Source organism: Anopheles gambiae, chromosome X, assembly GCF_943734735.2.
Source record: "Anopheles gambiae chromosome X, idAnoGambNW_F1_1, whole genome shotgun sequence".
Lineage (NCBI taxonomy): Eukaryota > Metazoa > Arthropoda > Insecta > Diptera > Culicidae > Anopheles > Anopheles gambiae.
The window spans coordinates 1804193-1816506 of NC_064600.1; the positions used below are offsets into that span (position 1 = coordinate 1804193).

A 12314-nucleotide genomic window follows, 5' to 3' on the forward strand; every position below is an offset into this window, starting at 1 on the left:
CCCCCCCCCCCCCCCCCCCCGGAAGTTTAATAAAAAATATTTTTCAAAAAATAATAATATCAACATACAAAATAAGTAAAACATGTTATCGAAGTATTCCTCTACCTCACTCACTCCCCCCCCCCCCCCCCCCCCCGAATAGAAGCTGGAATAGAAAACCCCTGCCAAGCCCCAGGGTTGCTTCGGTTCCACGGGAAACCGATCGCGACCGATGCATTTTCGGCTTGCCACGTTTGGCCTCCCGCCGTGTGGCACACGCACACACATGCACACCGGGGCAGTATGCACTATTGTTAGTGCGTGCACATACACACAGACGCTGCGCCCGCGCACTGAATAACGGTGGGGCCGGGATGGGGGGAGCTAGACTCTGCTAGAAGACGGCCCATCGAGCGGAGTTCAGCGTCAGAAAGGTGCCAGCCGTCGACCGAGACTGGTGCTGCTTTCCCATCGCTCCAGCACGCCATTACTTGTTGTATCTGTATGAGTGTGTGTGTGTGTGTGTGTTTGTGAGTGAGTGTGAGTGAGTTGAGGTGTTGAGGTGAAAGTGTCTAACTACGAAGATGCACGGAAAAGCAGGTACGTGTATGGGTATACATTTATATACAAATATTAGTTCCTTTGCCAAACAAAAGGTCTCTAGAAAGACCCATTTTATTTCATCGACAAGGTACACACGCACACACACGTACACGTTTTAATTATGCCAAATTGTTGCCCAAAATTCGATCGTCGATGACTTCCTGCTTCAATCAAACCACCCAGTTAACCCCCGTGGCGTTTCGTTTCCCAGACCCCCAACTCTGGCCACTGTGTGACGTTGTAAATCACAGTGGACAAAGACGCAATACATAATGTTCATCGCTCATAAAAAAGGATGTGCGACGTGCGCAGCAATTAAATATCGACTTCAGCAATCTCGCACGGAGACGAATAATAAGGTACTCGGTCCTGTGAGACGTACGAGGAAATCAATTTAATATATTTAGAAAAAAAAAAACACAAAAAGCACACACATAGAGCTGCTACCTTGTCGAGACATGTTTCGAAACGTTTGCTCAGTGTGTGTGTGTGTGTGCGTTTGTTGGTGGTAGAGTTGCTCTGGTATTTCGCTTTGTGGTGTGCGTCTGTACGGCCGTTGAAGGCCAGCTGATGATAAACCAACACCAATCCCAGCTCCGTTTCCACATGGCCTTGCTGCGCTTCGTTTGTGTTGCAATCAACCCGTTTTTTTTTTAAATGTGTCACACCGAAAATGTGTTGAGCGAAAAAATGAACCTAGCACGGGGGAATGAGCAAGTTGAGCTCTTTTAAAAATGTATGATTAAATGTACAATTTAAGCAGTTTTTATTGATTGCACTGCAAATGTAATGCCCGTTTGCTCCTCACACAGTATCCGTGTAAAAACGTGCGAAGCGAAGCGTTTGCTCTGTATGGGAAAATAGCCATCCATCCATCCATTCTCACACGCTCGCTGTAGTGGTGTAAGCGCTGTGAGCAAAATCAAAGGTCTCTTTTATTGTACCATTACCTCCAACCTCGAGCAACCGTTTTTTTTCTGTTGCATTACCATCTATTATTCCCGTTTCCCCAATCACCACCATACATTTACATTCATTTGACCGTTGCAGTGCATCCGCATGCACCCTACCAACGCATACACACGCGCTCGCTCGCTCGTACGCACACACCTACCCATAGCGTGTATCGTCGTCGCTGGCGCAAGGGGTTAGTTCGTCGAAAGCGACGACCGTTACGTTCAGAAAGGTGCGAGCCGTCGGCCGAGACTGGTGCTGTTTTTTTTTGTGCCTTGTGCTTCCTCTGTCTGCTGAGCGCCGTGGCGTACGTGACGTGTCGTTGTATTTGAAAGCGAGACAGCAAGCTAGTCGAGCAATAGTGCTTGTGTGTGCGTTTGTGTGAATGCAGAATGAACGAGATTTTGTTTCTTTTTCATTGTGAAAGTAGCAGCTTCACGATGCACGGAAAACCAGGTGCGTTGGCGTTTCTATATGAGTGTGCGTTTGTGTGTGTGTGTATGTAGTAGGCATTGTGATATAATGGAAATGTATTTAGCTTAAAATCATTGCATTTTATAAAGGAAAGGGATAGCAAAGGCAAAAAAAAAAACCTAGTTACAAAGGCAACAGACGCGCGGTTGAGGTTAGAAAACTAAAACAAAGACGCAATAGGAAATGGCGTCGCAAAACTGTAGGCTTGTAGGTTGTCGTGCAGCGTATTAGAAAGAGGCTATAGGTAGGGGTGAGGGAATAAGGTCAGCCCAAAGCCTCGTCGTGGCCTCATTGTGGCCTGACTTGACTGCCTGACGCTCAAAATGCAGGAAACAATTGACTTCTGTCGCCATGATGGAAAGGGCAAAACGGCCCAGAAAACGAGTCGGGCGACTGGGCATGGGATTGCTTTACAGATGTTGGTAGGAAAGAGATATCGAAAAAGAGTGAGAACAAGTGAGAAAGAGAGAGAGGCTATGCGATGATGAATCCGTTGTCTTGATCAAACCGCTGTTGTTGTTTTAATCGTCTATCTCGCTACCAACCGCATGTTGCTTATCGTTAAGGTTTGGGGATAACTAAAAATAGCCTTTTCAGAAAAATAGACACAGACCAACGCTGTTTGGCTTCCGCGACTCCAACCGCCTGGTAGATCGTAACGTCTAGAAGGATTGAGGTTTTTCTCCAACGGTTTTCGTGTTGCGCTGTCACGTTCGCTGCTCCCCCTTACCAGCACCGCTTACGGTACAATCCGTTTTTCCATTCGTCGGGGTCGAACATTCAGCAGATGCAGACGTGTATGACGCGTCGCTGGAGAGAAGAAAAAAAACAATGAAAAGACAAATGACCATGAAGCTGCGACGCAACACGTCACAAAATGGTTGCTACGCCGTTTGCGAGAACAGTCGACGGGCGTCTAATGGCGACGACCGATACCTGTTGGTTCGTACGGCGCCATTGTGACCGCGTCGTGTGTGCAGCGCTATTCTTCTACCGTATTGCGTCATTGCACAGCTTGCTTTTGGGTACGGGTACCCTCACTGCTATTCGCCTACTAAGGCAAAGACACGATACGACGTGTACTGGTGATGATCAAATCCCCCCCCCCTCCCTCCCTCTCACCTCCTGATGTGCTCATTATGGTGGAGAAATGAAGGAAACGAAGAGGGGAAAAAGGGAGTGAGCTGAAATATTAGCTGGTCGCTCACCACCGCCTACAAGCGATGAGCTGTTCCAATTTCAAATTTCAATGTCTGAGATGACATCTGCGGGAGTGATCGTGCGATGACAAGGTCCCAATTATAATCTGGAGTAGAGATATACATGGCATACGAAAACCAGGAATGCAGGCTACTTCAAGCAATATAGCTAGGGAACTTATTACCCATTCAGGCAATGTAATGCCCCTAAGCCTCGAAGCAATGGGAGTGTTTTGCAACTGTTCAAACAAAATTATCTGTTTTGTGTGGTAAACACTCCACGAAAGACCTCCCACCACTAACTGCATAGGTATTGGAACGGCCAATAACCTCGTCTCCCTTTCCCCGAAGCGATTGGAAACCTTACCGTTCCCTCCCACCAGGGTGCCGACTTACTGATCGACAGTTTCTGCCATCTTGCCGAGTGGCTTGCCTTGCCACGCCGTTGAGACTGCTTCCGTGGTACTGGTGGTGACGGTCCTCTACCCCTAGAGTAGGAGCGATCGTGGCGCATAAAGTGAAAGTGGGCGGTTTTATTTTTAGACCTCATGCGTTCCAGACTGCGGAATAGCAAACTGCTTTGAAAAGAGGCAAAAGGAAAATGAAGGGGAAAATTAACTCTGCAAGGGAGCAACCATTTTTCCATCGATTTCCAGAGTCACTACTGGCGTGTCACGTCTGCTCTGCGCTTAGACGTATGTCGCATTGCTTTGCTCCGGTTGCTACTTCATTTCTTCGCCATACCACAAGCAGTTTTGCTGATGCTTCAGCAAAGCAAAGCCGTAAGGTTTTCCTTTTTTTAGTTGGTTAGGTTTCTCTGCAGCAACAAAAACATTTTTGAAAACTTAGCTCATACTATAAGTATTTGAAGTATAAGTATTTGAAATCATATCGGATAGAGACGGGTAGCTGTTATGGCTTGAACGGAATTATACATGATTTATACATATTTGCGTGTAATTTCTAGTGATGAGTGTTTGTAGCTCGTATGAGTCACCGGATCTCCATCTTATAATCAAATTTATTTGTTTGCGCCGCAACAAAAAATTTTTGTTACTCACCCATGATTCGATGACTCATAGGTAGTGTTCATCGGAAGTGAGAGCAATGTTATATTTCGATCAGTTAGCTTTATTCTTTCTTTTCATATAGGTTTTATGAGGATGGTTTATAATCGCTCCTCTTTGTCAATAACTAGCAACCAAAAGAGACCCTACCATACATTATATACCTTCTTTTTGTCCTCGATTGTAAGCTATGACCTTCTCTACTGACTGTTATCTTTTGTTCGATATCACTGTTAGATTATCTTGATTCGATTTTCCCATTCCAACCCTGTCTTCTGTATGTTGTATGTAATTTCGTTGCATTTTCTCTTCTACTTTCAGCACCGGTCGAGACAGCTACGCATCTTTCTCCTATCCTAACTCTGCTTTTCCTTGCCAGAATTTTTTATGGGACCTGACTTGCATTACTATAGAGTGTGGCCAATTGATGTACATCCTTCACTAAAGGGCGAAAGAAGCCTACGGTACTGGAGATCACTTTTCTATTTGACGGTTCTGGCGGCGGCGTTTTGCATTCCTGCTTCGAGCAAAAGCAAAGGAGGCGAACGAAAAAAAAACAGAGAGTGAGAGAGACATACGAGGAACGCGAATGGCACTGATGGAAAATCTTTCAAGGAAGGCCACATCTTCTACCCAAGCTTCCAGGCGGGTATACAATGGGTGTACTTTTGTTTTTTTTTCTCTCTATCATATGGAAAGTATTTTCGTGGCAAAATCGGGCAAATTTTAGCTTTCTTTGACAGCCGTACCTCCTCTCGACTGCCCCCATCCGTCTTTCGACCATTATGAGAACCGCCGGCACTACCACTGTATACATTTAAGGGCCAGCAGCTGCGTTTTCACGGCAACGGGCAACCCCTTTTGTGCACCCAGATCTGACGAATATTTAGCCCACGCGCTGCCCACGTGTGACATTCGTGGCTTTGGGACCAATTTCCACCTTTCTACACTAAGTATCAAATGTAAATGGGTTTGAGTGTTGGGCCAATCCTCGGTGAGAAGTGAGTTACTTGTTTTGTGACAGGAAAAAAAAGATGTCGTATTACACCTCACCTCGGTGGGGAGGAAAAACAGTGGGGAACAGGCCCGTCATACCGTGTCCCAATGATGGAGAAGCTTCCGGCTAGCCGGCGTGCCAGAGCAGTCTTCCGAAGAAGAAAGGTATCTTTTGTAATCGTACTTAATTTCAACGACATTTTTTGTTTTTCCTCTTAGCAAAACCTGCCATGTGGTGCAGCAATAGAGCGCATACAAAAATACGTAACACTTTTTCCTTCACTTACGTTTCTCACATCTCACCGAGTGATGCCTCATGGCGTTTTAGTAAACGGCCAGAAGAGTAGATTTGCGAAACCATTTCGAGTCGTGCTGACTCGCTTAATGCACACCGAGCTGTTTAGCTTCGCCCCCTTTTTTTAGGATGCAGCGTCGTATTGAGATGGGATACAATCGTAGAATTATAAGGACGCACAATCACATGTGTAAGAGACATGTAAGAGAGAGCGAGAGAGAGAGAGAGCTCGGCGAAACCTCAAGGGACGTCCGTTCGGCTAAAAAGCGGTGGCGACCCGCTGTGAAGACGACTTGATCCCGACCAAAGACAGCGAGCAGGTGCAACTGGTAGTGTGGTGTAGATTTGCTTATCACCTCCCTATTCTCAGGTTGCGCTCCTCCATTGCCTGGACTACCACTGCCTTCACACTTCAGAATACGCGCAGTTGCGAAGGATGGGGAACGAATTGGGCTCACACTGTACTGGAATTGCTACGTCTGTAGGAAAAGGGATTGCTCCAGCTCATTCCAATCGGTTCATTATGACATCCAATACCCGGGCCCCTCATCATAAAATTGTATCTCCTCATCATAGAATTGTGCAACGCGCCGAAGACATCTCCTGGCTCGCGCTTAGGCGTACCTGCGCACGGGAATGATATGGAAGCTGTTTCCAGTTTTGCAAGTTGCTAGCGACCGTTTTCAAAGATGCCTATCGTCTTCGTACCATTGCGCACAGACGATTGGTCAGTTTCATCCAGCTGCACTACTACCCCAACTGGGCCACTGGTTGGCAATAAGTGGCTGTGGATTAAAGTATCTGATGGCGGAGAATGGAGTTGGTCTACAACCGCGCGAGTGTGTCTACTGCATTCTTCTAAGACGTGTGGTCGCTGCGTGATGGCGGGTTTTGAAGACGTCAGCGATGGTGCAACCTGCCCATCGCTTCGTTGCAGCTTGCTGTCTGGCCAATTTTTCACTTCACTCATTTTTTTTTGTCTCCTCGGAAGACGGGCATCAGACATGCAATAGAAGCTACGACGTGTATAGAAGAACGTCTTCACGCTGTTCCAGTTGGAAGAAGCTGGTGGAGACCTAACTCGACGAGCGCCCAGCTTTTGTGTCTACTTCATCCCTCCTGGCAACGTTTAGAATGTTGCTATGTTTCACCGAAGGAGATATCTCGTCGATGTGCCATGGCATGTGTGCCATAGGAGTTTGCGCGGTCCATCCAGAGACCTGTGGATACGCACTTGGGCGCTAGTTCCCCTCACGTTGGCTCTGACTGTAGCTCGGACCAGCGTTTCGCAAAAAGTTTCTCTCGAAAGCCCAGGCAAGCGTGAAGAGGAAGCAGACAGTCGCGAGAAGATGGGCCCATCATCGGTTAGGGTTTTCGGTTCCGGAGCGACGGGATGGCGGGTTCCTGTGGTGGTGGTTGCGGCGGCGGCTTCCGGGTTCCGGAGGAGACGGTTTTGCTCGGCAAGCGCGAAGAGCCCCTGGACACGGACAGTGTGCCAGCAGGTGGCCAGCGAGAAGAGAGCAAAATCCAACGACGGCTTTTATTCTAGAAGATGGCAGACTACGGCAGAATCTCTTGAAAGGTGACGTCATTTTTGCGTGACTGCCCTTTTGATGCAAGTGCGCGGTCCAATGTCACCGAATGGTCGCCAATGATTTGAATGGGATATTTCTGAGCACTATCCTATGGCTATGGCGTAGAGCGTACGGAGCGCAAAGAAATTGAACATTAGATCCAGCGTCGGATGGAAGAGATTTAACCAGTGACATATCAAGATTTAAGGAACTAATTGGATAAAGCTTTAATGTAAAGATGGATCATCTACAAAGTAGTGCTTTCTGACACATGCGAATGTTTCCTGTTTCGCTTGTGACAACACGACACCAGCGTTTGGTTGATGTGTACCCCAGCACACTAGACGAACACAATTGCAGAGATACAAGCTAGCTTCAGCTACGATACACATTCTAGCAACCATATTTCCAAGCGTTGCAAAATGTTGCACCATCTTCAAACGCTTCCCTGATGATGTTGATGATCCTAGTTTGTTGCGATGTTACGACACCGAAGATGTACTGCGATGCACACATTGCCCCTGATATTCGACTGGAATGTATTCTCTACCCCTGATATGACATCACACATATAGACGACCAAGTTGGTTACCTGCACAATCGTGTCTGCAGTACATGCGAGTGCTCCAAACCTGTAGGAAGAATTCTGCGAATGCGGCCTACAGATTGGGGCAGCTCTGATGCCACACGACGTTACGTTTTCTAAACTCTCCGAGGCTTTCATTTCTGCTCATCGAAGTTCCAAACCTTATCAGCATATGCTTCTCACAAGTTTCGTGCAAACATACACCTTGAAGATCGGAAGCTCTGGAAGAGCAAATCAGTTACTAGCTGCTGGAAACACGCAAGAGTACTGGAGAGAGGCTAAAATAATACACTTAGGTGTACAGAATGGGTTCCACATTCCTCTGAGATTCACGTACGTGAGGGAGATCTTCTACAACAACTTCAGAACACGGTTCCACGCGCGCTTAGGTGTTTCTGCATCTGCGTAAGTGGATACTTGATCATACATTTATAAGACAGGCGATATCGTTCACCAAGAAGTTCGAAACATTGTGCTGCCAAATATCATCCAGCAATCAAGAATCAATTGGATACAAGATTGACGTCGGCTTCTCAACCTGACTAGTGACCGTCCGCTGCTATGCAGATGGTGTAGTTTTGTTTTGTTGCAAGGCGCTTCAAGTTCAATCAACCCGTGTGCTCAACAAGTAAGTTGTCCTAGCTCGATCGTTTCGTGCTAGACAACAGGACCGTGTGTGTGCGTATGCGTGTGGGCTTTTTTCCTCCTTGGAAGATCTCGCAAGTGATCGGATGTTCCCGCCCAAGGGCTCACAGAATGGAGATCGGATCATAACGAGTTCAAAGCTGCTGGTACGCTTGCCACACTTTGGTCGTCCTCGTTGGAAGGAGAAGTCACATCAGCATCTTTGATGTCCATGTGGTACCCTTCAACCCACCACGGCCGCACACAGATGATGCTTTGTTCCCGAGTTTGTACGGTCGATTGCGCAGAGCCTTGCGATGCACTTCGGTCTTGTTTCCATGTGCATCTGGATGCTGTTGATATGGAGGCGGCAGAAAGGCAGTATTTGTTCTCGAAAGCCCAGGCAAGCGTGAAGAGGATGCAGAAAGTCGCGAGAAGATGGGCTCATCAGTTAGGGTTTTCGGTTCCAGTGCGACGGCATGGCGGGTTCCTGTGGTGGTGACGGCGGCGGCGGCGGCGGAGGCGGAGGCGGAGGCTCCAGGGTTCCAGCGGCGACGGTTTTGCTCGGCAAGCGCGAAGAACCCCTGGACACGGACCGTGTGCCAGCTGGTGGCAAAGCGAGAAGAGAGCAAAATCCAACGATGGCTTTGATTCCAGACGGCGCGGAGTACGTTTCGAACCGTTTTGACGAGAGTGTTCGAACGCGAATGGTGACGTCATTTTTGTGCGAATGCGTTTTAAGACATAAGCGCGCCACTAGTGTCACCGGAATGGGTTGGAAATGATTTGAATGCGGCATTTCTGGGCATTATCTTTGAAATGGTTGACAGTATCATTGCTACGATCTAGAAAGTATAGCGAAAGCGAGGAAGTTGAACATTACTCCAATTCATTCTTGAAAGGCGTACCACGGCTTATCACAACTTTGAACTGATTGTTACGACCCATATCGAATATCTTGCGAACCTTGTACTGTTGTTTACGTTGCAATAATTTCAACCGAAGCACGTTAGAGATGGATAGAGATGTTTCGATTGTCGGCTTTTGTATTATCTTATCGATACATGACTATTCTTTCCTGACATAATCGAAATCAAACATGCGAGAGGAAGATGCGTATTATTATTTTATGTATATCTACTCACACAAAACCAAACCATAAGATAGAGTTGCCATCATGTAGATGTTCCCAAAGTCTCCGAAGGCTATAAACAAAAACACGATCCTATACTGTAATCTAGACATGGACACGTGCAAGATTGATAGTGCAATGCCTAAGCATACGCATCTCGTTGCTGCAAATTCTTTGAAGAATCGTGCACTATAACAGAAAACATTGATTGCAAAGTGATTACGATGATGAAGCAATTAGTAACCTTTTCCGCGATTAGGTTCCGCCTCAGGGTGACCTAGAAAAACCATTCTACCTCTAGAAATGCTTTCAAACTTGAAGAGGAATTTATTCCCATGCCAAAACAAAAACAAAAAAAGACTACATTGAAGGTTGCCGAGACGACTAGAAAAATGCTTTGTTGTACTGTGTTAGCAGGCATTGAGTAAAGCAGGACGGTTGGAGGTATAGATGGAATGTTGAACTATCTATACGAACTCTACCAAAACCGCGAGGCAAGATATGTGAACACAAAAATAAGCAATTCTGAAGCTCTCGTACCAAACTGAAGCAAAAACGTGAAGTGAACACAGTGGAATCAAAACACAATCAAACAAACAAGGACAGGACCTGTGGGAATGCGGGCGGGCAAACGAAAAAAAAAAGCGGATTGAGTTTTTATTTTATTTTAAGAAAACGTACTTACCAAAGATTCAGTGAAAATAAGGATAAAAGAACGCCATTACGATTCAACTGGTGACAGATGCATTATCTCTGACGTGCGCGAGAATCAAACATTCTGGGAGCTTAAGCTCAAAACGATCGTTTTTTATGTACGAAAACACCCCCTACGGACACATTGTTTATCGACGGCAAAGAATAAATTGCAATCGCTTTGCAGGATCTCCACACCCCCCTCTCCCGGGGTCGTGGAGATTTTGGGCAATGCTGAGCCTAGTTGAGTTGTTGTAAAAAAGAAGGACAGAATCAAGAAAAGAGGAAAAGATTATTTAAAAAAGCAGCCGTTTTTGTGTGTTAAACATTTTCTGCTTTAACTTGTTTGTGCAAACTGTTTGATGTTGCCCCGTATCCTCCCGTTCATATCCGTCACGGAAAACACCCCCGTGCCCCAACACACACCCGGGCCATGGGGGTGGTGCAAACCAGAACCAATTACTCTACCGGGCGGTGGGAGGATCTCAACCGAAGGGGCAGAACTGAAACAAACCAATTACTAAAGAAAAAAAAAAGGACTCGAATAAAACTACAAATTCCATTTTCAAACGAAACCGATTCTTTTTTGTTGAAGAAATTTTTTGCCCAACACAATTGGACAGTAGTGTGTCGTGTATTTGCCGTGTATTGCGTTTGGTAAAATCTTTTCGTTTGCTTTCGTTTTTTGTTTTGTTTTTCATTTATTCGCAATAAATTGTTCGTTTTTTTTAAACTGATTTTCAACCCTATACCAAAAACAAGTGCACACGGCGCTCTAGCATTGACATTTCGATGTGTACTATTCACCAACCCACCAACACGCTGGTTGTATTGGCGGCGCCTTTTCCATCATTTTTCTCTCTGGCTCGCGGGCACCGCCCAAGGTATGGCCATTCGGTCGCTCGAGACGGCTCGATGCGTGTGTGTGTGTGTTGCATGTGCTCGCTAAGGAGAGAGGTGATAGGCAACGATCGTGTAGTCGCCCCACTAACTCTTAAAGAAAGAAGAAAAGAGGAAAAGTTTGCTGTCCAAAACTGGCTAAATCACGGTTCCGAAACGCAATGTGTGAGTGCGTGTGCGAACAGACCCGGTCCCAAGCGGAACAGGAAGAGAGAGAAAGAGAAAGAGAGAGAGAGAGGAAACAGGCAAACACTAGTTTTGCACGAAATGCTCGAAAAGTAAACCGCCCGCAGTTTTGACGCAAGGGTGTGTCCTGTGTGACTGCTGCACGAACGAAGCGCAGGTAACGTGTCCCATTAGTGGGCGCACAAAACCCTCGAAAAAGACCGCACCGAATGGTAAACTTACACTCTGTTACCAATTTTGTTTCGATTTTAGTATCTGGCGCTTAATTATAATGCGTAGTGTGTGCGCACGTTTGCCCCACGCTTGGTCAATTAGTGTTGATTATTGTGAAGATCACACGTTTGCGGACAGGAACAGCGAACAGCACAGATGCTATACACCGTCAGGGAGTTCGTTACATGCGTGTGAAAAGTAGTCCGAGCGAAGCGCGATTTCGAATCCGCCAACCACTTAAAGACGTACGAAGAAATGAAGGAGAAAACGACGGTGTAGAAGGAACAGAAACTAGACCAAGCGTGCGCACGAATGCGTAAGCAGGAAGGAGTGGCGCGGAGTGAGACTGTAAGTGGAAGATACAGGATGCAAGATGAAGGATGAAGATTACTCCACTAGATGTGTCGATGATCGATACAATCGAGAAGGAATAGCTGTTTATATGCAGCTATTGCGCGTTATAGTTCCGAGTGCTCCGTAGTCTGTTCTCTAGACGCGTCGGCTTCTGCAAGGCCGGATGGGATAGATTCCCTCTCGAACTGTGGCCGGGAAGGACCTTTTAACTTCTTTATCCACCTGCGTGGAACTTTTACCAAGTGTAGGAGGGCCTTATCTCTAGAAGGGCCCGGATGTACTTTTGTGGTTCCCAATAATGAATAATGGTTTCCAAAAAAAAACCCCCACAAAGGTCACATGCTCCACCGCGCATGATATAAGGGTCACGTGAACCACCAAGTGCGTCTCCTTCTCTCTTCATAGCCACTCCCACACCAATTGTCAAATATCCCGTGCTGTCGTCTCGCCCCTCCCTCCCCCCTCTAACGAAGCGGGCCCTAGGA

The 12314-nt window shown here is 46.6% G+C and overlaps 1 long non-coding RNA gene across 1 annotated transcript; it reads left to right on the forward strand.

Moving 5' to 3' along the window:
- Positions 1-586: 586 nt before the first annotated feature.
- On the forward strand, positions 587-10751 carry LOC11175701 (uncharacterized). The gene is made up of 2 exons (XR_009764990.1): positions 587-1992; positions 4598-10751. It is a non-coding gene; the product is annotated as an uncharacterized LOC11175701 (long non-coding RNA).
- Positions 10752-12314: the final 1563 nt, after the last annotated feature.